We start from the raw sequence: 27,121 nt of genomic DNA, 5'->3' as shown, positions 1-27,121 counted from the left end.
CATCTTTGGGTTTTTTGCTTTAATAATGATGTTACTCGAGCCCTGCCTCATTTGTGTATTTTTTCTTTTGTAGCAGAATTCGACTTGAATACTCAACAGTTGCGATTATAATTAGTGCTGAATATCGTCTTTGCTCTAGGTGAGAACCTGAAACGGTTTGGGTTGTATAGTCATGGGAATATGTTGAGATCTTTAATGTTGTACACTCACATTTGTGTTTTTGGAATATACAAATTTAATATTAACAGGGAGACATCTGTATTATATCAGTTGTGGATCTTGCTATTGTGATTTAGTGGATGTTTTTTGACGGGGCAGGTTGTTTATGATATCTCAGCTCCAGTTTTCTAGATATCTTTAATAGTTTATCCCCCCTCCTACTGATAATGTTGTTTGGCATTTATTAGGAATAAGCTTTGATACTAGACATATTCTTTTTTTCTACACAGTGATTTCAAGCGTAGAGACTGAATCCATATTATAAATATTGAAAGGGGAGCTCAGGCATAGACACTCTATCCGTGTTAATATCAGGTGAGATACCCTCCTTTGTGCAGCATATATATGAGGAAACTTCACGGTTGAATATATGTTGTCTCTATCTTATAGGATTTAGTAGACGATAAGTATTGTATATATTAATGTCTTAATATTTGTTTTATCTCAATTTGTATGATATGCAAACAAGGTGTTTATGTCATATTTCATCCCCCAAAAATGTTTTTCACTTAGGTGTATCACAGTAGGACCAATCAAGTATTAAGGACAAGGTCTCGTCATGAAATAAGATATACACTTACAGGAGGTAGGGAGGACTATTCTTTACCTAGAACATTTATTTCTTTTTTTTAAGAGTTCTGGTGGTATAAGAAACACTTGTTATAATTGCTTTGTCCATTTGTTTTTGAATAGATTGTTATATAGGCAGGTGTCGCATTAGCTTTTTCTGTTGCACTTTGTGTATTCAAACCTGTCAACTTGGCATATGTGAATAATAGATTAATTTATTAATGTAATACTCTTCTATGTTTTGATATTTACAGCCCTGATGATGTCCATCTGTGGACGAAACGCGTCGGCTGTTTTTGTTACGGTTTCAAATATTGAAGAATTGCTACTGCTTTGAACAACATCATCTCTGTGAAAATCATCAAATAAATGAACATTTTCTGAATTCACTTTTGTGAGCCATTGGACTTTGTATGAATCAGTCGCTCCCTCAATTTATTGTATTCTCTTAATTCTATTAGCGGATAACGTTTATATATGTTATTATCCTTCTGGGACCACCTGAGCAGCCATCTTGTTTCTCAGGAGAAGTGAGGCACAAGAGAGCACAAAACAAGAGTGGAAAATGCGAAAAGGGGGCAGGGTTAAGACCCCCTGACCCCCTAGCCCTTCTCAGGGGGTCCCAGAAGGACCACCAAGTGCAAAGAAAATGTAATTTTTCTTTTAAATCGCGGGGTACGCGCACCAACATTCTATTGAGAATAACTTTGGCGCCGATTGAGGAATCTGTGTGTAATTTTCCAGAATTTTGGCCAGCTCCGCTCCGCTCCTTCCCTGGAAGTTTCGGGGGGATTCGTCAAGCGGGGGCTGAAAGAGGGGTCCCAAAACATGTTTTCCCCATGTTAATTTCCATAGGGACCTTTAGACACGGCTACAGCCCGAACGGCTGAATGGAATTACACCAAACTTGGCAAAATGGTAGGGCCCGGTATGCAGATGTGCCTTTGCTATGTTTGATGAAAATCCCTCCAGTAGTTCTTGAGAAAATTGAATTTGAAATTTTTCAAATGGCATTTTCTATGGGACCTTTAGACACGGCTACAGCCCGAACGGCTGAACGGAATTACACCAAACTTGGCAAAATGATAGGGACAGGTATTCAGTAGTGCCTTTTCTATATTTGGTGAAAATCCCCCCCCAGTAGTTGTTGAGAAAATTGAATTTGATCAAATTATATATCTATATGCGCTCACCGTACGCTCACTGTATGCGTACGGTACGCGTACCGTACGCTTACATGCGCGTATCCTTACGTGTGCAAGCGGGTTTCTGATTGGCTGGCAGTCGACTGTCAACATTCCAAACTGTCCAAACCAGGAAGTGTTGGCCACCATCTTGTTTTTCAGGAGAACTGAGGCACAAGAGAGCCCAAAACAAGACAGGAAACTACGAAAAGGGGACAGGGTAGAGACCCCCCAAACCCTCTAGCCCTGTTAAGGGGGTCCCAAAAGGACCCTCAAGGGCAAAAAAAAAAGATATCACGGGGTACGCGCACCGCGCAATTTCTTTGCACTTGGGGGTCCTTCTGGGACCCCCTGAGAAGGGCTAGGGGGTCAGGGGGTCTCAACCCTGCCCCCTTTTCGCATTTTCCACTCTTGTTTTGTGCTCTCTTGTGCCTCACTTCTCCTGAGAAACAAGATGGCTGCTCAGGTGGTCCCAGAAGGATAATAACATATATAAACGTTATCCGCTAATAGAATTAGCATTTACAAAGCCTTTGAAATTTATTGAAAAAAAGTAGAGGTTTCACGCCTGATATAGTTAGGAATTAGCATTTAAAAAACCTTGCAAATTCACTGAAAAAAACATAGGTTTCAAGCCTTATATAGTTAGGAATTAGCATTTAAAAAACCTTGCAAATTCACTTAAAAAACCATAAGTTTCAGGACTTATATAGTTAGGAATTAGCATTTAAAAAACCTTGCAAACTCACTTAAAAAACCATAGGTTTCAGGCCTTATATAGTTAGGAATTAGCATTTTAAAAACCTTGCAAATTCACTTAAAAAACCATAGGTTTCAGGCCTTATATAGTTAGGAATTAGCATTTAAAAAAACATTGAAATTGCTCCTATATCGTTAGTTGTACTAACTATATTTTGCGCACCCGCAATCCACTGTTGATGATGTCACATATTACATCATTCATGACATGGTCAGTGACATCACTGATGACATCACTGATGACATCTCAAATGACATCACTGATGACATCACTGATGACATCTCATTTGACATCACTGATCACATCACTGATGATATCATTCATGTGATAATACGATGCACCTCCTCACACTCTAATATAACCTTTGATACACCCAGTGTTAAATACAGACTACCATTCTTGAAACCATTGACACACCAATACCAGTTACTACATACGCACTCACTGATTGCTAGGTCTAAACACACATTCACTCATTCACCCATAGAACCACTCATACATACAGTCACTCATCAATACAACACTATCATATGCACTCATACACCTATACAGACACTCACACACTGCCACTCATCCATGGAGTTACTCACACACCTAGTCAGTCGTGCAAAGAATCAATCACACTTCCATTTCCTCAACTATACAGTTGTACACACAACACCTTAGTTATTCAAACATATACTAACACATGCTTACTCTCTTATACAATCACTGATACAAGTACACAATGATCCATATAGCCACTCGCACATTCACTGGCTCTCATGTATAGTCATTTATATATGCCAACTCTCACATGTACTGTGTTTTACATACGTACTTACTTGCACATGCAGCACTGAGATATCCATTCACTCACCAAGACACCCATGCACACAGTCAACCGCCCATACAGCTGTTTCAACATGCACTCTTGAACTCATACATCAAGTGAATCAACTGCTCACACAACTATGCACAGCGTCACACACCTCCCAGCCACCCACACACACACTCAGTATCCCATTCAAATACTTGGGCAACCAATCAATCACCCATATAGCCACTCATATAGCTACTGATCAACACATGCAGCAGCTTACACAACAACAGACATACTGATGCACACATTCAGACAGTTTAGTCACTAACCCATGCATTTAGTAAGACACATTTAATCACTCACTCATACAGTCAGTCACGCACCTACTAAATCCTTCATCCAGACACTTATACATCCACTCATTCTTCTATATGTAAAACATATTTAAACTTTACAGAAACACACAGTCACTGGATGATGTCATCAGTGATGTCATCAGTGATGTCAAATGTGATGTCATCAGTGGTGTCATCAGTGATATAATTTGAGAGGTCATCAGTGATGTCATCAGTGATGTCACTGACCATGTCATGAATGATGTAATATGTGACATCATCAGCAGTGGATTGCGGGTGCGCGAAATATAGTTAGTACAACTAACTATATAGGAGCAATTTCAATGGTTTTTTAAATGCTAATTCTAACTATATAAGGCCTGAAACCTATGTTTTTTTTAAGTGAATATATATATTTATATTTATATATTTATATATATATATATATATATATATATATATATATATATATATATATATATATATATATATATATATATATATATATATATATATATATATATATCACCAAGTTTGCCATTAGTGATAAAGACGCACTCCCATGTAGACAAAAAATGATTTATTTTCAAGCAGGAAGTCTAGTGCTTCCACAGAGAATTTTTCTCAGATGTTTTAAAGTTCGACTGGAGGGAAAGCAAATATAGAAACCACCAGCACCACAATGCAGCTGACAGGTAACCCACCTGAGGGCAATAAAAATCAAAGCGAGATAAGGTTTCATTCGTTTGTGATTTTGAAATGTGCAGCCTGTGATCAAGGATTTGTGAGAGTCTGAAACATGACAGGAATAAATGCATGGATTTAAAAAAAGTATGCTTTGCTTGTGTTTTAAAGGAAAACCTCATGAGGAGTGCAACTTCAGTTTTGGGACAGAAGCGGAGTGATTTATACCGCAGTGTAGCCGGTAGGTATGCACCACTGCTGAATGCAATGCAGGTCCATGACTTTGACTGGGCAAAGTCACTTACGGAACGTGAGTGAACATAAAATTAATATTTTACTGGCATAGTTGATAGCCCACTGGAGGGCGATAAAAATGTTTTAAAGTTTGACATTAACAAACTCCCACTGGAGGGAAAGCAAATATAGAAACTACCAGCACCACAATGCAGTTGGCAGGTAACCACCTGAGGGCAATAAAAATCAAAGCGAGCTGAGGTGTTATTTGTTTGTGATGTTGAAATGTGCAGCCTGTGATCAAGGACTCATGATGGTCCGAAACGCGTAAGGAATAAATGCATTGATTTAAAAAAGTATGCTTTGCTTGTGTTTAAAGAAAACTTCATGATGTGTGCAACTTCAATTTTGGGACAGAAGCAGAGTGACGAATCTTCACAAAATTTTCATAACTAATGGGGCGGTCATGTCAGCTGCTGTCATGAACATCTTAGAGTGCTCCATAAAGCGGGGGCCGAAAAAAGGGGGACGTCCCAAAATGCTTTTTCTGCATGCTAATTTCCATAGGAAAGTTTTGAGGCGACTACAGCCTGAACGGCTGATAATGGTCCTGGAGGGGGGCTGCTCGGCCCCCTCCTTTGAAAAAAAAAATGGCCCGAGCCTGGGGCTTGGGGCCAAAATTGGCCAAGAGAGGAGGGTCCACGGCCGCATCCCCTTTAAAAGTAAAATATAAACAAAGGCCTAGCCTCGGGGATGGGGTAAAAAAAAATTAAACAATGGGTCAGGCCCTGGGGATGGGGTCCCCGAGCCCAAAAGGGTCAAGGAATGGGGGACCACACAGACCCCTTCCTCAAATAAATACAACATTGGGAATCCGGAAACTCCCAGGGACCCTCAGGAGCCAAGGGGACTTCATCCCCCAAATAGTAGTGCACCAGGAGGCACGTTTGCAGAGTGGAGGTGAAAGACAGCGTGGCCACTAAAAACCACTCAGTAAACCCACTGTGTGGGACTTGCTGGAGGTAACAGGTGGGGTAGTTGGCCTACAAGCACCCTCAATAGCCAAGGGGACTTTATCCCCCTACTAGTAGTGCTCAGAAGGTGTGTTTGTAGAGTGGTGGAGAAAGAGGACATGGCCTGCTATCAGATCTTAGCAATCCTGCTATAAGGGACTTAGTGGAGGTAATAGGAGGGGTCGTTTGGTCCCCAATTACGTCCTTTTGACCAGCTACCCCTCCTGATACCTCCAGTAAGTGCCACACAGCAGGATTGCTGAGATGGTGTCAGAGGCCAAGCTCCTTTCTCCACCACTCTGCAAACATGCCTTCTGGTGCACTACTAGTTGGGGGATAAACTCCCCTTGGCTCCAGTGGGGCCTTGAGGGCTAAGGAGCCCTCCTGGTCCCTCCTGTAAGTCCTACGCAGCGGAATTCCTGAGAGCTAGTCGGAGGCCCAGCCCCCTTTCTCCACCATTCTGAAAACGTGACTACTAGTTAAAAAGCCTTAGACATTCACTAAGAAAAACAAAGGATACAGGGACGTTATAGTTAGGAGTTATCATTTAAAAAAACCTTCGAAATTCCCTGAAGAAAAACAAATGTTTAAAAATTCTTAAAAACAGACAGAAAAAAACAAAGGTTACAAGGACAAGGATGTTATAGTTAGAAAATAGAATTAAAAATTCACTCTATATATGTACCCTTTCAGGCATAGAGTGATGCATAAATTATGCAAAGAATAAGTAGAGAACTCTGGGAAGTTCTCAAGTTTAGGTGGAAAGCAGCTCCTTAATAGAGCACCCTCAACACCAGTGACACTCTAGATCTGCTCACCTCAAATGTGTGCTTTTTTATCAAAGTCTTTAAGCATAGGATTAGCACAGTGCCATCCACACTGAGAGAGAAAGGGACAAAGTATTTTGCAATTTCTACAGCAAAGTCTTTAAGCATAGGAATAGCACAGTAATGTCCATGGCGCGCTGTATAGTGACAAAAGCCTTTTACCACTCCAGGCACAGCATTACAGCTTTGAATTGGTAAAGGACCAACCAAGCCAACCTGAAATTAATAAAAGCAACCCCTGACACGTTATTTGCTCTCATTAGAGCTTTTCAGAGAGGTAAAGCTTTGTCCAGACACAAGGGAACACCTAGTATAAGTCAAAATAATAGCCTTTTAGTCATAGAATGACTCATAAATTTAGCAAAAAAGACGCAGAGAACTCTGGCTAGTTCTCAAGATTAGGTGGAAAGCAGCTACGGAATAGAGCACCCTCTACACCAGCGACACTCTAGCTCTGCTCACCTCAAATGACTGCTTTTCTATCAAAGTTGTTAAGCATAGGATTAGCCAAGTGCCATCCACGCCGAGATAAGGGACAAACCATTTTGCCATTTCTACAGCAAAGTCTTTCGGAGGTGTCGGAACAAACTAGTCACAAAAACAGCAGTGAGCCATTGTGATTGAATGGAATACTGCAGAAGATCCTTCGGAAAATTATACATTCCCGAGCACATACCAGGAAGTCTTCTTCAAGAACAGTGCCATTCAAAAATAAACAAGCACAAGTTGCTTGACTACATGTAGCAGAAATATTAAACAGAGCACGATCATGATGAGATATCCATTTTGAACAAGATGTTGTTAAGGCCTAACTGAGGCCTATTTAGCATAAGCACTTTAACAGGTCATATTAAAATTGTTACAAACTCAATTGAATCGTATCAGTGTACCGATGCAAATTCTTCAGCTTCTTAAAGTATTTTTACCGACCTTGGCTGTTTTGGCCTGGAGGCCCATAGGAATGAATGGGAAGCCATTCACTATTACCAATTCAGTAAATACCGAATCAGTAATAGGGGGTGCATATTCAAGGGTGGCAGGGTGTCATATTGACTCCCTGTTGCACCCCTGAATCGGGCACGTGTGCACATGTGGCACACATACATGCCCTAAGGGCAGGTATGTCTGCTACATGGCACTTTTGGAAAAGGACAAATTTGCTTTTTCAAAGGTTTTCGATATTTACCACCAACTTGTATTTGGTGGTAAATAACAAATCCTTGACTCAGAAAGGCACTCACTTGAGTGCTCCCTACATTACGGATTCAGTAATTTACTGATTCAGTATTTTAAGGATTAGGTAATTTACCGATTCCTTAAATTACCGATTCAGTAAATTACTGAATACTTAAATTTGACCACCTACATCTCAAATGCCTAATACCGGTCGGTAACGGACGAAATTCGGTAATTTCGTCCGTTACTGACCGGTATTGGACTACCTACGTATGGCCTGTAGTCCTTTATCTCCCCATGCCTGGGAAAAAAACAGAATGTGACCCCGTGTAATGTAACTGGTGTTTATGTAAAGTGCTTCAATACCTTCGGGGCGAGTTTGCTCTAAATAAACTGCAAAATAAATACCAGGATCACTCACCAGCCCCCCTTCACCCGTAATTTGGGTCTATTTGCGCCCCTATTGGTATGTATGCATGAGGCCCATATGAAGCCTGTCTTTATGTCAAAGTGGAATTGAGAATCGCCTGTTACTGAGACATGAACCGGTTTTTAGGTTGAGCCTGGGCAGCGCATGCTCTGCTCTGCGAGCCATGCTAAATTGGAGTATGTACTTGTATGTACCCACTCTCCGCCCATATTTGTCATTGGCTTGTTTCATTGTCCTTCCTAAATGCTGGCTTCTGATTCGTTATTAGGCTTGTCAGTCTCTCCTTAGTACCGCCTTGTCTTCATTTGAAACCTCCCTTGAGAACTGGCCCTTTTACTTCAGTTGATACACAGTACCTCTTTAGTCTGTAAGCACTATTTTCTTTAATGAGTTTCTCTTACTGCAGGAGGTTCTCTCATGCACAGTTGTGACCACCGGCTTGTTTATTGAACTCGCAGCAAACGGGGAGCTCTTCAAGCGCCATGGGAGGCAGCAACTCAGCTATGCCTTCAAGCATTTTGAATGCAATAGGTCTTGTATTTGCGAGAGTTTAAACTATTGGCATTGTAAATGACAATGCCTTTTATTTATGTTTTAAAAACCAAAACATAAATAAAAGGAATTGTCATTTGCAATGCCAATAGCTCAAACTCGCGTAAATGCGAGACCTATTGCATTGCTGTTCACGCTTTTTCAATGTTTCATGCTTTTGATTATTTCAGTTACACCAATTTACTTTCTCCTTTGACGTAAAAAATATACATGTTAAAAATAACCCCCTCACAACATATCAGTTGAGCCTTAGTTTGGATGAATCAGATGTTAAGTTTGGTCCCTTAATCAATTAAGAATTGTTTACTTGTAAATATTTCAGGCTCACATATGTGATAAATGTTACAAAATAATCTGGACCAGTAGATGGTGCTCTCTGCTTAGCAGTTTCGCATATGCATTTTGTGAAGGCTCTCGATCATATTAAAGTTAGGCTTTTGCAACCTTGCAATATGAAGGCCAATAATTACATTTTTCAGAAGCTGTCATGAAAGCCCAAAGTGTCACTGTCGTTTAATAACCTTTTTCTTAACACCGCAATAATTAGGATGTAAATTGGATAATTACCCTGTATTCAGCCTCGTGCTTCATTCACAACGCATGAACCGTGGCTCTCTAAATGTGATGTTCTGTGTTACCCATTGCAAACATTCGGATCTAAGCATTCTGTACATTAATAAGGTCCTAGTCAGTAGATTATAATGCGTCCATGTAGGAAGGTGAGGCAGGGGTCTGTCCACGTGTATTAAATGAACAACCAGTGCTTAATTTGTGAAAAAATAAATGCCAGGGCTCTAGTCAGGAGGCCCCTGCAGCTTGCAACACCCATTGCTACTTCCAGCGCTGCCAATGACAGTACCTACAAAACTACTAACTAGCACACTGCTACTACAAATGTGATAATTCAGCCTATTCCAGGCCCCCAAAGCCATAAAACAAATAGCATGGGTGGCAGGTATTGGTTGTTTTTAATGCCTGCTGAATTAATAAACAATTGCTGTCCTGCTCATCTCTGAATTATACAAACAGTGCCACCATGTGGCAGCTGCCATAAGTGCTGGTGTTGACAATTATGGGCCAGATGTAGGTAAAAAACATTTACCGATTTTAAAATACCGAATTGTACCGATTCGGTATTTCAAAATCGGTAAATGGTATGTAGGTCCCAACATCTGGATTCGTTACCGAATCCTTAACACTTCTTTAATTACCGATTCGGTAAATACCGAATCGGTAATGCCCATTCATTCCTATGGGCTTTGAAGCCCATAGGAATGATTAGGCATTACCGATTCGGTATTTACCGAATCGGTAATTAAAGAATTCACAAGGGTGCAGGGGGTGTCACTTTGACACCCTCTGGCACCCCCAAAACAGGCACAGGTGCCAGGTGGCAGGCATACCTGCCCTAAGGGCAGGTCTGCCTGTCACATGACATAGGTGTGCATGCACACATGTGCATGCACACCGGAATCGGTATTTTACAATCAAATTGGTTTTGATGGTAAAATACCGATTCGTAAAGGCTCCTGGGACTCTGAAGAGTCCCACCTACATATGGGTGGCTTCAAATCGGTAAATTTACCGATTTTGTATTTTACCGAATCGGTAAAATTACCGAATCGGTAATTTTACCGATTCGGTAAAATATTGCCCCCTACATGCCAAAACTTGTAAACCGGTCGGTAACGGCCGAAAATACCGATTTTCGGCCGTTACCGACCGACCTACATCTGGCCCTAAGTGCCTGTGCTGAGCACGGGAAACCACCAGCTTAAAATAAGCACTGACAATAGCGCACACAGTAGGGCAATGCCAGTCAATTATATGATATTGCTTAAAATATGTGATGCTTCTGTCCTCTGCTCCATGCATGTGAAGGTGGCAGTGAAATTTGTGTGGAAAGTGGAGAACGGCAAAAAAAAAAAGCAGGGCCTGGTTATATAGATTGCACCAGCTCAAAAATGAATGTTTGCGCCATTGTGGGGTTTGAATGTTGGTGCAGGTTTTGGTGCGATATTGCTCTATTGCATTCAATGTATTGCATTGTAATTGCATTTATATAGTGCTTACTACCCCTCTTTACTTAAAGCACCATGCTGCTCCAGATTTCAAAGTCAGTGCTTAATCCAGTAGTAATAATTGGTTCTTGTGGGTTATCGAAATTAATTTTGTGCTTTCAAGGAAAGCATTCCATGCATTTTCTCCAGTTTTTTGTGGTAGATTAAATTAATTGGGGGTTAGATGTGATAATTAGTGGGGGCTATATGATGTAATGCAATTGATTTGTTGGATTAAAAGATGGCAAACGTAGGTTAGGTATTTTTAGATTGTAGGGAGTGCTTTCAAAGATGCAAAGGTTGTGATCTATGAATTAAGTTGTGTGCAATTTGGAGAAATACAATATCAGAGTTTAAGTCAGCTATGCGTGTAGCATAGAGCATTCTGAGAGAGAAGGAATGCCGTAGATGGAGGAAAAGAGGGTAATTTGAAAGAAATAAAAACTGCAACGATTGGTCCTTCTAAAGTCAAGGTCAATTTTTCATGTAGTGTTTCATGGACATAGAGGGGGCTTTTTGGGATATGCACTCTGGGAATGCAAAACAGTAGAAATAAACACTGTTTGCCTTTGAGATTGCACTGCACTTTACCTATTTTTAAAAAGAAGACAGTTTTGTAGGAATACATACCTTTTAAAGTGTTTTACTGTTGAAAGATAAAATTGTACTGCTGCTCATAACGTCGGAACACTTGCGAGATGAGAGCTGTGTTGTTACCTGGGAGGGGAGGAAAAGGAGCCTTCCGGGTCGGACAGCTACAGAAGCCATTTTTAGGTCGAGCATTCAAGAGCTCTTGTATATACTTTAGTATATACTTATATGTGTATGTACTTTGTGGGCTCTGGAGATCAGCCCTAGGACTTGTCTGCTTCTGCGTAGGGACTTATTTTCTGTTCAACTGCCTCTATTTAACTGTCTTGATAGAAAACGACCAGTAGAGGTCAGTAAAATACCAGAATTGCTTTCTGCTTGTTCAACTGGCTCTATTTAACTGGCTTGATAGAAGACGACCAATAGAGGTCAGTAAAGTACCAGAATTGCTTTCTGCCTAGGGGCTTTCTTTTTTTTATTTTTCCGGCTACTGCCTCTCTTTAACTGTCTTGGTAGAAAACGACCAGCAGAGGTTAGTAAAATACCAGAATTCCTTTAGCATTCTCTAGATTCCAGTCTATTAAAATTGTCTTCCACAAGCATCCATAGACAGTAATATTTTTTAAAATCTTGTATTTTCAGTTATATGGCCACCGAAGGCCCAGATTTTATATTAAAAACAGAGCTTTAAACTATACTATTTCCCGCTGAAAGGCAATATTTCTCTCCATATGTTCCCATACCTGTCATGTTACGCAGTTTGGTGCTTACCTTCCCTCCATGTTAAAGAACAGTAGATGTTTCAGCACCCAGGCTAATATGCTGCATAGCTACATGCATATAAGGTCCCAAAAGCGAGACCGATTGCATTGCAAATGCTTGGTTACTGCGTGCTCTAGTGATCGCCGGGGAACATGTATAAAAGCAGACATGCTGAAGCAACAGTAGGAGGTTGGTCTGTGAACAGCACAGTTTTCTTTTGTAAATTGCACTTTACCTATTTTTAAAAAGAAGACTGGTTTTTAGGATCAAATTACTTTTAAAGTGTTGTACTGTTGAAAGATAAAACTGTACTGCTGCTCATAACGACGGGGCACTTACGAGGTGGGAGCTGTGTTGTTACCTGGGAGTGTAGGAAAAGAAGCCTTTTGGGTCGGACAGAGAGAGATGCAATTTTTTGGTTAGTGCGTGCTCTAGTGGTCGCCGGGGCTCATGTTTGAAAGCAGATATGCTGCGCGGATGCGCCGGTTGTGCACCAAAGGCAAGCCCGTCTGCGCCTGTCAGAGTCCTGGAAGTGTCCAGCACCAGCCATGCTGCTCGGGAGCACTCGGACAGTAAGATATACATTAGGTATAGCAGAGATTTACTTATGAGCCTTGCTCCGGCTACCAAATATCAAATGGAGCCATGGGATCCCTCTTCTAGGCTGAATGTTAGCTGCATAGATTGCAACTTCCAACTCACTGTTCTGAGTGGAAAGCAAGTTTGTTACCTGAGCGGTTCAACTAGGAACGGTGCTACTCTAGTTCGCGGTGCATTGATTAATGCATGTTTGATGCAAAAATGCGCTGACAATATTTATGATCTTCTAGAGGTAAGTAGTCTTGATCTTTTATGTATAATGGAAACTTGGCAATCTGATGGTTCTAATCCCTCTATTGCTAATGCCATTCCCAAGGGTTTTAAAATTTATAAAATAGACATCCAGGTGGGGAGGGGTGGCAGTCTGGCCATTATCCTTCGAGAGGATTGGTGCTGACAACGCTTAGAGATGAATGATCTGTTGGGTGCAGAAGCCATGGGCTTCTGCATTTCTCTATGGCCCCAGCACTCAGTAGCTGGAGTTTTTCCTTATAGGACACCGGGACTGGCTGGCTCTTTTCTGAAATCATTAAATTAAGCAATTACTCACTTAGCTCTAAGATACTCACATTTTATGCTTTTAGGTGATTTTAACTTACACCTGGACAATTTAACTGACACTGAGGCCTTGGATGTCTAAGAAATTATGAAATCCCTGAGCTTAAACCAATACGCAGTGAAACCGACTCATCAATGTGGTCATACCCTGGATAAGTCTTCTCCAATGTTGCAATACGAATGAATGATCCATAGCCCTTGATTTGGTCTGATCACTATCTAATTAGGTTTGCCTGGCAGCTTCCAGGATAATTAGACCCTGCTCCAGTTGGGTTGATCCGTAGCGGGAAATCTTTTAATAAGATCGATACGTTGGAATTCATGAATATTCTAACACAACATATCCCACCTTCTCAGGTGTACTTGAGGACGATGTCACAAAGTGTGATAATTTAATTAGAAATGCCACTGCTGACCTAGCACCGGTTCTCCAGAGTAGAGTAAATAGAAGGATGCCTTCCAGCCCATGCTTCTTGTCGCCCTTTAAGCAGAAAACAAAAAGCTGTAAGATGCTAGAACGAAAATGGAGAAAGGAATACAATTTAGCGGATAAAGAGACTTATAAACGAGCACAAAAAGAATATTATGCCTCAATAACCAAAGCTAAACAAGCCTACTAAGAGGAGTGAATTGAAAAGGCAGGGAATAGATCAAGAGAGATTTTCTCTATAGTTAAAAGTATTATGGCCCCATCTGCATGTGTCTATTCCCATTCGGTCTCGGCCGAATGGTGTAAAAAGCTTGCCAGTTTTTTTTAATACTAAGATTTTAAGCATTCAAGCCTTTTTGTCATCAGGTTAAATACCTGTTGTATATTCCTTGATAAATCAACAAACCAATATGGACTACCTTTTCTAAGATAAAGTTGAGCACCTTTGAGATTATTTCACTGGATTGCTCTTTGCAGGCTCTGAAGGCCTCTAAATCTGGCTGTCCTACAGATCTGTCCCCCCCCCCCTCTAAACTACTGCCATTAGGGACTGACATTATCAATCCGGTGGAATAAGATTTTAAATACATCAATAAGGACAGCTACAGTCCCTAGTTCATGGAAGCAGGCAATGATTCTTCCACTTATAAAAAAGCTGGCAGCAGATCCGGCCAATCCAACTAATTATATGCCAATTTCCCTGTTACCTGCCCTATCTAAAATCTTAGAGAAACAGGTGAATATACAGCTGTCCAGCTTTTTGAAAGTAAATAAATTACTTCACCAGAGTCAGTCAGGCTTTAGAGCCCTATAGAGTACAGAAACAGCACTGGTGGAGGCATCCGAATATATGGGAGAAACCCTGGATGCAGGGAGAGTGGCTGTATTGATTATGCTTGCCCTATGGGCAGAATTCTATACGGTCCCCCACATGATGCTGTTGGATCGTCTTCAGGCCATTGGAGTTACAGGGCAGGCTCTGGACTGGCTAACATCACTTTTAGCAAATAGGAGCCAACAAGTTTGGATTCCCCCATTCGCCACCACTCCACGTGAGGTATTTACGGGAGTCCCTCGGGGCTCTGCCCTAAGCCCTACACTTTTTAATTTACATATTAGACCTTTGGCTCAACTAGCAGAAGAAATGGGAGCAAAAGTCATCTCCTACGCTGATGGCACACACCTGCTTTTCTCGAGGGATAAGGGAGCTGAGTTGAAGGGCACACAGAATAAAACTTGTCCAACTGCAGTTTCTCATTGGTTGGCAATGGCTCAACTCAAATGCAATGAGGAGAAAAACTGAAATTCTCTTCTTTGGGAAGATTACACCACATTTTTGACAAACCTTTAGGCCAGAGGACGCCTCTGCCACAGGAGCCCGAATTATTCAGTACAAAATCGGGGTATTAAATGCTGGTATGCATCTGTTTAGGATTAGGAGGTCCCTAAAGAAGTTTCTGCCTCTTCTATCCTCAGTAAAGAAAACTCTCATCCAGGCGCTGATAACATCCAGAATCGATTATGTAATTCATTATACTTTGGCTTACCACAGAACCTAAAACTTTTGATTGACAGAGCACAACCCAAAATCAGTTATAGAAGTGACTTCAGTAAGTCAAACAGTTGTATAAACATTAATGGCACAACTCCAATGTTATACACATTCAAAATTTTTTATTCTCAATTCTTCATCAATGTTGACCCGTAGACATAGAAACATGCACAGCCGACACGTGTTTCGTCTTGAGACCACTTTTTCAAGGCTAGGAAAACTGTCTGAACTTGTAGTAATGCAACGCTTCCCGAATGATGTTCAAGCATGTGTAAGAAGGCCCAGGCTCTAAATTAGGTCTAGTGAGAAAATTCACAGTCAGTAATGAGAAGTAGCAATCCTGAAAGTCCAAAAATTCACGGCCTTTTGTGATTTGGTAATCACAAACAAAAACAGCAGTCTGTCAGGAAATGCCAGCCGCCTGGGCGAAAGTACTCTTGCATTATATAGAACGAACCATCGTAATTTCAAGCAACGGTAAACGTTATAAAGATTTCTAGAGAATATGGTCGGTTAGCGGTGAAACATCAAAGCGAGGTTCTGCCACTTGATAATGATATCGTTTTAGCACCCCCAGGAATGGGTAACCTGTACGAGAGCCGTGTCCTCGGAGCTTCCGTGAAACACCACAGAACCTAAAGGACAAACTCTAAGTGATCCAGAATGCGGCAGCCCGGCTCTTGTTAATTGTAAATGTACTGAGGCGAACATGTATTTTGCCTCATCTGCCTGCACTCCATTGATTGCCCATCAGGGAAAGAGTCAAATTTAAGGCTCTCGTATTTGTACATGATGCTCTATTTCATACAGGCCCTCCAACCTCAGAAAGCAGATGCAGCTCTCATAACCCTACAAGACAGCTGAGATCCACCAATACATTTCTGGAAGAGATGCCCAGGATTCAGCGAGAAAGATCAGGAGGAAGATCATTAGCATACCTGGGTTCGACAGCATGGAATCAGCTTCCGCTGGAGCTGCGGACCATGAATGATAAAGCTATGTTCAAGAAGAAACTTAAAACTTGTTTTTTTGTGCATGCCTAAGTCTTTTAGTTTCCAACCTTGCTGCTTACCCACCAGGACACTCCTTGGAGTAGCTGTGAGCATTATAAATTGCATATTATATGATTATAATATCAGATGGTGCTAAATTAGGTACTTTTTATAGCTGGCATGTGGGGGTAAACAGAAATAAGTAGTCTACAGAAGATTGAAATTAATTTTGCAAAGCATGTTGGCGGTACCACAAAGATGTTCTACCTACATCTGCCATGCTGAATTGGGCGTCCCTTATACAGAGGACTTAAATAAAATATCTTTTGATGCTGTGAATACCAATAGGGGCAAAACCTGTAATGAATAATATGTGAGTGTTTTTGGATAATGTGGCATGCACCCGGTGTTTTTTTTACATAGAAAAGTATTTTTGCCTCCTAGGCACCCCCAAATTATTTACCAGTCCTGATTTAATTAATGTCTCAACCAAAGGGACTGTTAAGCATCTGTGTGTTTTAAACATTTTGGAAATGCTAGAACATTGCGAGAATTTTGTAAACCATCAGCGGGAGCTTATTCTATTTTCCCAGACTTGGCAAAGATGGAGCCTTGCCTCCATTTTGTGCTTAATCTACAGTATAGATTGTATTTGACTCAATTTAGATTAAACACTGTGCACTTTTTTTTTGTGAAAAACTTTATTGTGCAAAAAATAGCATTACAAGTATGGGCCTACAACCACAGGGGCCTGCCGCTAGGACATGTAAGGCATTTATGTTAATGTACAAAGCAGCGACCGCCCTGCCGTGGTCCAACTTAACACAGGATACCTTTTCGGCAACACAGGATGTAGGCATGATATAGGAATTTTTAATTTTTAGAAAAGGAACGAAAAAGGAAAACAAAGGAAAAAGACTCAAGGCGAAAAGCGTTATAGACAATGTCCAGCTCCGATGGGGGGACCCACAGTACCAAATAACGAATCAGGAGGATGGCATGAAGGATGGTCGGGGGGGGAGGCAGTGGGGAAGTCAGACAATAGGAGTGAAGGAAAAAATAGTTCCAGGAACCTCCGGATCAGGGCGAAAGTGGAATGTCCAGAGTGTCCTCGAAGGGGGGTGTGCAAATGTTCCCCTGGTAGGCATTCCATTGACCCCAAAGTTTGCTCCAAGCCCTAGGCTTCACTGTGCACTTTTTAATGTAATTTCCCAATGTTGGCTCCTGGAACTCTGAATCTTTAATCTGTCTCTTCGACAATAAGTCACCTCAGAGCACATTGCACATTGTGCTTTTCTGTAAATTTTATATTAGTCCCAGAAAACAATATGAGTTACCAATCTTGAACATTTTAAACATGAGGAAGTGTAGCCTGGCACTCACACCAGCTTGCTTCTGATATCGCCTGCATGGCTGGAATACATTTTATTCAGTGCATACTCAAAATTAGGAAAATGTTATTGCTGATTGTTTTCCAATTATCATTGCAGAGCAGAATATTTGTGGTTTTAGTGTCCTGTGCATTATTTCGGTGTGATTTAATTGCTTACATGAATCTTTCATTGCCAAATTGTGCTGATTAAAGAATGTTATTGATTGATTGTCATCTGATGTTCAACCTTAAAATTTGTCTCACAGATTTAATTACAAAAGTAAGTACACATCATGTTTGCTGGGAAGGTCTTAAGTTCATAGAAGCTGCTGATCCTAGGGAAAAGCTGACCTTGATCTCCTATTCCCCCACACATCAGAGTTTCATTCTGGCCCCTTCATTTTATTTCCCAATGCTTCAGTGACATCAGCAACCAAGGTGTGAATTTTAGGGGGTGGATATTGTGCATTAGAGGAATGTAGATATGTACACAACTTTTGGGCAGTTCAGAGATCATTGCTAAACCCTACAGTTCAACATGTTTTATCTGTAGTGGGCATAGTTGTGCCTACAATGACCAGCTTTCATTAAATAGGGTCCACTCACTACCACCTAATAGATTTAAATAAGGTCTGAATTGAGGACTGATATGTATCTTCAATGGCAGTGCCTGGTTTTGGTGACATCCTATTTGGACAGGAATGCCCCCTGCATTGTATACAATATGTTCCCCAGCCTTGAGTGCCCAACTGCATGTGAAACTGGTATCCTCGCTTTTATTCAGCTTTGGTGTCACCCTAATCTGATGTGTGGAGAGAGACCTAATCCAGTCACTGACAAAGTGAGGTTTAAGACATGTGTCATTTGTCTTGGAAGGGGTTAACAATCATGCAATCAGAAGAAACAGAAGACTACTGTCCCTGCCCTTGGTGTAGTATCAGGTAAAACATTGGCAGCCTTATGCTGTTTTTCATGAATCTATAGTATTTCCAGACCTTTTTCTCTTTTTCACTGTGGCATGGAGCCTGTGTTCTATAGATACCTCTCTTGTAAAGTTCTGCTGCTGTGATAAGAACTGATCCTGGCCTTGACGACATATGTGTCAAAGGCACGTGTCTATTTTGTGAGCATGTGACACATGTACAGTAGTAGAGTGTGAGAGTTTGAGTACCGAGGCCAGTGGGTTCCATTTTGGATGCTCCAGGTTCAGCATGGCACAAGATGGAAAGTGAGGATAATTCCCCAGACAGTGGAAGTGTGGTGTCTGGATTACTGTGGCTAAAGGATGGAGACCCAGCCAATGAAGTGAGAATGAAGGAGTTAGGGCTCCCTTTAGGAATGCAAGGAAGATTTTTAGAGGTAGAGATGCTGATTAGTTCTTCTAGAGCACTACTGTTTCAAGGATGATATGAGTGAAGGGCAGGAGCGCTGGAGCTGTAGTTTGTTGTTCAAGGATTTAGGTGCAAAACCCATGTAATTTGGTACCAATTTATGAGCTTGCACTGCAAACAAGAACTGGTCTGCAATTTGTTTCAAAGAAAGAGTTATTAGCCAACACATAAAACTGCATCTGTTTTAAAGGGGAATTCAGATAGTAAAACCCACACAACTGAAGATATAGACAACATTACCTAAATTGCTGTGTGCTGAGAACGTTCATCCGATACTGTTAGACCTGTCAGCCATAGGATGGTTGTCCCTAAATCATTTTGTCTTCACTCCTCCTGTTTTTCTGGAATTCGTTTTTGTTAGCCTTAGGACTGTGTGCACATTACCACTGCTAACCAGTGCTAAAATGCTTGTGCTCAGTCCCCTGAACATGGTAACATTGGCTTACACCCAATTGGCATATTTAATTTACTTACAAGTCCCTATTATAATGGTACTACATGTACCCAGGGCCAGTACATGCAATGCTACTTGTGGGCCTGTTGCACCTTGTGCCATCCACTCAAGTAGTCTTTTAAAACATCTCAGGTCTGCTATTTTCAACCTGTGTGCAGTTTTACAATGCCAATTCAACTTGGCAAAATAACCTTGTTTCTAGGCCAAAAGCTTCCTTTTTAATACATATAATTGGCCCCTAAGGTAGGTCCTAAACAGCCCTTAGGGGAGGGTGCAGTATGTTAAAAAAGTTGGACATGTGCTTTTAAATTTTACATCCCCTGGTAATGAAAAACTATTAAATTTGTTTTTCACTACTGAAAGGCCTACCTCTCCAGTAGGATAACAGTGAGGTGTGTTACTTGATCTAATAAGTGATAACTTTTGCTTGGGAACAGGTGTAAATGTCATGATTAGTCTCTAAAGAATTGTAATTTAAATTCCTCTTTAAAGAAAAAGCCGAATTGCAAGTCATCATTCTGAAAATTACTCTTATAGAAAGTTGGCATTTTCTTTTTTTAGGGCTCGACCTCTGCCAATGCGCAAGCATTGCAGATGTCAAACATATTGGGGACTTATCCAGAGCTTAACTAAACCGGCGATTTGATGCTGTGCCCGTGAAAAAGCACGTGCACAGCATCAAAGCCACCAGCCTCCCCCTAAAAGCTTACCCCAGCGTGTGCTCTGGCATTTCTCCTCCCCTAATTAGTCACTGCCCACGGCCGGCCGGCACATCAAAGGCTGCTGCTCCCTGTGCGTCTCTCGTCACCCTTACTCTCCCCTATTCTTCCCTTCTAGCCTCTCCCCGCCCCCCTACCCACCAACAACATAACATGACATGACATAACATACATAACATGGTTTACATGGTTTAAGTGCAGGACAGAGAATTCTGCATGCTTCCCTAATGTGTGCTGTGCTTAAGGGCAGGAAGCAGGCTCTCAGGAGTGAGGAGATGGTGGCTGTATCCTCATTGTCTCATTATTATTAATTTTACTTTCTGTTTGCGCCACACTCCCCCTTAAATAGCTCCATGGCTCCTTAGGGACTGCAGCCCGCAGTTTGAAAGCCATGTTGTGCAGCAGCCAAAGTTGTTTCCCACCATTTCCCCCATCTCTCCTCATCTTCCCCATCACATGTCAGAATATCGTATAGAAATATATTATCTGTTATACACATTGTCCTGGTGTCGCACTGGGTCTGGATTTTCTATTATCTGCTATCGCCGATATCTTTGTAGACAATATTCAGGATGGAAGTTTTTTATTTCAGACAATATTCTGCCAATGACATTCTCATACCAGGCTGCTTTACGCTATGGCTCTCATCTTGCACACTTTCAATGTTGGTTTCTTGCAAATAAAATAAGAAAGTACAGAAACACTATGCAGCCATTGTGCAGGAAATCTAAATAAGACTGATCTGCGCTCAGATACATTTCACGTGTGACTCCGCCCAACCATGTGGGTGGGGTGAGTGTATGAACTATTTCTTCTGCAATTGGATGACTGAGAGTGTAATTGGTTATTGGTGGGGGGATAGGACTCAGTTCGCTGGATCTTTATCAAATGCATGGAACATTATGTAAAGTACCCTCTGCTAACAAACCTCTTTGTGGGTGAGTGTGTGCAGCTCATTAACGGGCTGCGCATCACAGGGTTTCCACTTAGTGGCACACAGCTGCTCATAGCCTTTTTCAAGATGCTCTTTCGAAAGAATTTACAAGCTTTGCTAAAGTCAATTGATCTTGCTTTTTAGCTTTGCCACTTGTTTCTGGGGAAAATCGTTATTGCCAATGTTAAACAGCATTGGGAAAAAAACGAATGAATAAATAAAAGTGCATTGATTTATACTACGCATGCCTCAATAAGCATGTGCTAGTGCAGACATTTTGGTTGTCTAAATTTACCCCCCCCCACAAAATGGCAAACACCCTTGGAGATGTAAACCGAAAAAAAAACATAAACATAACGTGTGCAAAAGTACGTTCTAACAAAGGAGTGTCACAGCAGCATATTGCAGCTGCTAGGCCCAAGCAGGCAGTTAAAAAATAGTTTAAAAAATGAACAAGCAGCACACGGGGGAGCATACGTGCGAACACACAATTCATGCATGAGACTCACAATTTTTAAAGCTCCACCGATGCACCCACCACACAGCTCCACCGATTCTCCAAATAAGCTCCACCAATGCACCCACCACACAGCTTCACCAATGCACCCACCACAGAGCTCCACCGAGGCACCCACCACACAGCTCCACCAATGCACCCACCACACAGCTCCACCGACACAGCTCCACCGATGCACCCACCACACAGCTCCACTGATGCACCCACCACACAGCTCCACCAATGCACCCACCACACAGCTCCACCTACACAGCTCCACCGATGCACCCACCCACAGCTCCACCGATGCACCCACCACACAGCTCCACCGAGGCACCCACCACACAGCTCCACCGATGCACCCACCACACAGCTCCACTGATGCACCCACCACACAGCTCCACCGATGCAGCAACCACAAAGCTCCACTGACACAGCTCCACCGATGCACCCACCACCCAGCTCCACCGATGCACCCACCACACAGCTCCACGACACAGCCCCAACGATGCACCCACCACAAAGCTCCACCGATGCACCCACCATACAGCTCCACCAAGGCACCCACCACAGCGCCACCGATGCACCCACTACACAGCTCCACTGATGCTCCAACTAAGCTCCACCAATGCACCCACCACACAGCTCCACCAATGCACCCACTAAGCTCCACCGATGCACCCACCACACAGCTTCACCGATGCACCCACCACAGAGCTCCACAGAGGCGCCCACCACACAGCTCCACCGATGCACCCACCACACAGCTCCACTGATGCACCCACCACACAGCTCCACCGATGCACCCACAACACAGCTCCACTGATGCCCCAACTAAGCTCCACCAATGCACCCACCACACAGCTCCACCAATGCACCCACTAAGCTCCACCGATGCACCCACCACACAGCTTCACCCACCACAGAGCTCCACCGAGGCACCCACCACACAGCTCCACCGAGGCACCCACCACACAGCTCTACCAATGCACCCACCACACAGCTCCACCAATGCACCCACCACACAGCTCCACAGGTGCACCCACCACACAGCTCCACAGATACACCCACCACACAGCTCCACAGATGCACCCACCATATAGCTCCACTGAAGCACCCACCACACAGCTCCACAGAAGCACCCACCACACAGCTCCGCCAATGCACCCACCACACAGCTCTGCCGAGGCACCCACCACACAGCTCCACCGATGCACCCACCACACACCTCCACCGATGCTCCAACTAAGCTCCACCAATGCACCCACCACACAGCTCTGCCGAGGCACCCACCACACAGCTCCACTGAGGCACCCACCACACAGCTCCACCGAGGCACCCACCACACAGCACTACCAAGGCACCCACCACACAGCTCCACCGATGCACCCATCACACAGCTCCACCGATGCAAACACCACACAGCTCCAACGATGCACCCACCACCCAGCTCCACCGATGCACCCACCACCCAGCTCCACCGACACAGCTCCACCGATGCACCCACCACACAGCTCCACCGATGCACCCACCACACAGCTCCACTGATGCAACCACCACACAGCTTCACCGATGCACCCACCACAGAGCTCCACCGAGGCACCCACCACACAGCTCCACCGTGCACCCACCACACAGCTCCAACGACACAGCTCCACCGATGCACCCACCACACAGCTCCACCGACACAGCTCCACTGATGCACCCACCACACAGCTCCACTGATGCACCCACCACACAGCTCCACCAATGCACCCACCACACAGCTCCACCTACACAGCTCCACCGATGCACCCACCCACAGCTCCACCGATGCACCCACCACACAGCTCCACAGAGGCACCCACCACACAGCTCCACCGATGAACCCACAGCACAGCTCCACCGATGCACCCACCACACAGCTCCACCGATGCACCCACCACACAGCTCCACCGATGCAGCAACCACAAAGCTCCACTGACACAGCTCCACCGATGCACCCACCACCCAGCTCCACCAATGCACCCACCACACAGCTCCAAAACACAGCTCCACCGATGCACCCACCACACAGCTCCACCGATGCACCCACCATACAGCTCCACCAAGGCACCCACCACACAGCGCCACCGATGCACCCACTACACAGCTCCACCGATGCTTCAACTAAGCTCCACCAATGCACCAACTAAGCTCCACCAATGCACCCACCACACAGCTCCACTGATGCACCCACCACACACCTCCACCGATGCTCCAACTAAGCTCCACCAATGCACCCACCACACAGCTCTGCCGAGGCACCCACCACACAGCTCCACTGAGGCACCCACCACACAGCTCCACCGAGGCACCCACCACACAGCACTACCAAGGCACCCACCACACAGCTCCACTGATGCACCCACCACACAGCTCCACCGATGCAAACACCACACAGCTCCACCGATGCACCCACCACCCAGCTCCACCGATGCACCCACCACCCAGCTCCACTGACACAGCTCCACCGATGCACCCACTACACAGCTCCACCGATGCACCCACCACACAGCTCCACCGATGCACCTACCACACAGCTCCACCGATGCACCCACCACACAGCTCCACCGACACAGCCCCACTGATGCACCCACCCCACAGCTGCACCAATGCAATGCACCCACCACACAGCTCCACCTACACAGCTCCACCGATGCACCCACCACACAGCTCCACCGATGCACCCACCACACAGCTCCACCAATGCACCCACCACACAGCTCCACCGAGGCACCCACCACACAGCTCCACCGATGCACCCACCACACAGCTCCACCGATGCACCCACCACACAGCTCCACCAATGCACCCACCACACAGCTCCACCGAGGCACCCACCACACAGCTCCACCGATGCAGCAACCACACAGCCCTACGGATACAGCTCCACCGATGCACCCACCACCCAGCTCCACCGATGCACCCACCACACAGCTCCACCGATGCACTCACCACACAGCTCCACCGATGCACCCACCACACAGCTCGACCGAGGCACCCACCATACAGCTCCACCAAGGCATCCACCACACAGCTCCACCGATGCACCCACCACACATCTCCACAGATGCACCCACCACACAGCTCCACAGATGCACCCACCACACAGCTCCACAGATGCACCCACCACACAGCTCCACCGATGCACCCACCACACAGCTCCACCGATGCACCCACCACACAGCTCCGCCGATGCACCCACCACACAGCTCTGCGGAGGCACCCACCACACAGCTCCACCGATGCACTCAACACACAGCTCCACCGATGCTCCAACTAAGCTCCACCAATGCACCCACCACACAGCTCCACCAATGCACCCACTAAGCTCCACCGATGCACACACCACTCAGCGCAACCACAGAATCACTCAGCGCAACCACAGCATCACTCAGCGCAACCACAGCATCACTAGTTCAAATATGTTCTTTCAAAGTTTCAAGCTGTTTTCAAGCTTTCACGCTTTATTACAAATCAGTCACAAAAAGATGTTCATATTTTACTTCTGTTCTTGGATTTTCGTCACAATAAAAAACACTGAACATAATTTTCACAAAAGTTATTTACAAAAGTTTAAGCTATTGCCATTACAAATTAAATACATTATTTAAGTATTAATTATTTTAAAAATATTAAAAGTCATTGTTATTTGTAATATCAATACATCTAAGTCATGTAAATACAAAACATGTTGCATTACAAATGCTATAGCTGTCACATTTGCAAAAGTTATAACTATTGGCATTGTAAATGACAAAGCTATTAATTTAGCTATTTAAAAAAATAACACATACATAAAAAAATGTCATTTGTAAGACCAATAGCTCAAAGTTTCCTAATGCGAGCCCTACTGTATTTCCAATGCTTGTTTTTTAATGTGTTCTTTATATCGATGGTCTTTATATTGGGGGTTTGCAACCCGTTTGCGCATGCAAAATATTACTGGGCCATGTACGATTCCTAATTAGCGAGTCTCAATTTATTTGCGACTCGTTAATTAGGAATTGCAAGTCGCTATTAGGAAGGAGGGTGCCAAGGGCGTCCCTTCCCATTAGCGAGTGTCTACCCTATAGAAGAATGTTTTGCGACTGCAATTGTGGTCTCAAAACACTCGTGAATTACCACCCTCGTCAAGAGGGTGGTAATGGAGTCTCAAATGGGATGGGGTCCCTAGGGGACCCCTTCCCCTTTATGACTGGCTCCAAAAATATTTTAAATGGCAGGCTGTGGTCCCAGGGACCACTATCTGCCCTTAAAAAATGAATCAGAAATGTCCCAGGGACCACTATCTGCCCTTAAAAAATTAATCAGAAACGTTTCATTTAAAAAAAAAAATGCATCCTATTTTCCTTTAAGGAAAACTGGCTGCGTTTAAAAAAAACTGCTTTATTGAAAAGCAGTCCCAGACATGGAGGTCTGTAGAGCACAGCAGGCCACCATCCATGGGAGGGCAAGCCATTCCCAGTGGGATCGTAAATTATGAGTGGCTCATTAATATACTTATGAGCCTCGCATTTTGGGACCCCATTGGGAATCGCAAACAGTGTCTCTGACACTGTGGTACATTTGCTTTTGTGACTCGCAAATTGCGACTCACAATTTTTCGCAAATTATGAGTTCCAAAAGCAAATGATCGTACTTCTGACCCTTAGTCTTGTGGGACCGGGTCAGTGTTGAAATATATGGCCGACCAGGATGGAGCGTCAGTCGGATACACAAAGTGGATTGGGCCCGATTGGTGCTTACCTTCGGACGTACTATAAATTCCAGCAAAAAGTCTCTGAGAAGGCAGAGGTTCGGTGGGGCAAAGCAGCAGGCAGTGTCGGAGGAGGAGGCGTTGTCGTTGGGGAGCTGCTGGACGAAGTCGTTGTGAAGATTTCTACTTTCGGACACTTGGCCAGATGTAATAAAGGGTTTTACCCTTTCTGGGTCCATTGGGAAATTGCATTTGCACATATGGTCCTTAGTCTCTTTTTTGAAAGTTGAAAATCTCCAGCTGGCTAAATCTGGAGACTGGCGCCTACAAGAGTTCCAAGTGGCTGGATACCCCTTTTTGTGAAGGACCGATAAGGATCAGGATTTGTTGCTGTGGAAAAGAACATAGCAGGACATGCCGGAGATGCACCTTGGGTTCTCAGAGCAGTTTTAAGTTTTGGATTTTGGATATTTGGGCACCTTTCACACCCTCATAAAGGGTCCGGGTCTGGAGGGGTACAACATGAGGGTTAGGACTCACTCTGATTGGGTCCAGGTGTGGGTTTAAGACAGTTGTGTCACTGCGGCTCTGACCAGGAGGCCAGCCAACTAGTCCCTGGAATCACTCTGGTAGTCCTGGGTTCATGCAGTGGAACAGGGATGAAGCAGCAGGACAGGCCTCCGAAAGTTCAAGGCAGGATTCAG

The 27,121-nt window shown here is 43.8% G+C and overlaps 1 long non-coding RNA gene across 1 annotated transcript in view; it reads left to right on the top strand.

The window, feature by feature from the left end:
- LOC147684020 (uncharacterized) overlaps positions 1-16,708 on the top strand; it is a 35,248-nt gene extending 18,540 nt beyond the window's left edge. The window contains exons 2-3 of the long non-coding RNA XR_015301076.1: positions 4,726-4,795; positions 16,150-16,708. This is a non-coding gene — a long non-coding RNA (uncharacterized LOC147684020). The remainder of the gene's footprint in view (positions 1-4,725; positions 4,796-16,149) is intronic.
- The last annotated feature ends 10,413 nt before the right edge of the window (positions 16,709-27,121 follow it).

This window comes from Lissotriton vulgaris, chromosome 11, assembly GCF_964263255.1.
Source record: "Lissotriton vulgaris chromosome 11, aLisVul1.2, whole genome shotgun sequence".
NCBI classification, from domain to species: domain Eukaryota; kingdom Metazoa; phylum Chordata; class Amphibia; order Caudata; family Salamandridae; genus Lissotriton; species Lissotriton vulgaris.
This window is presented reverse-complemented; position numbering and strand designations above follow the sequence as displayed.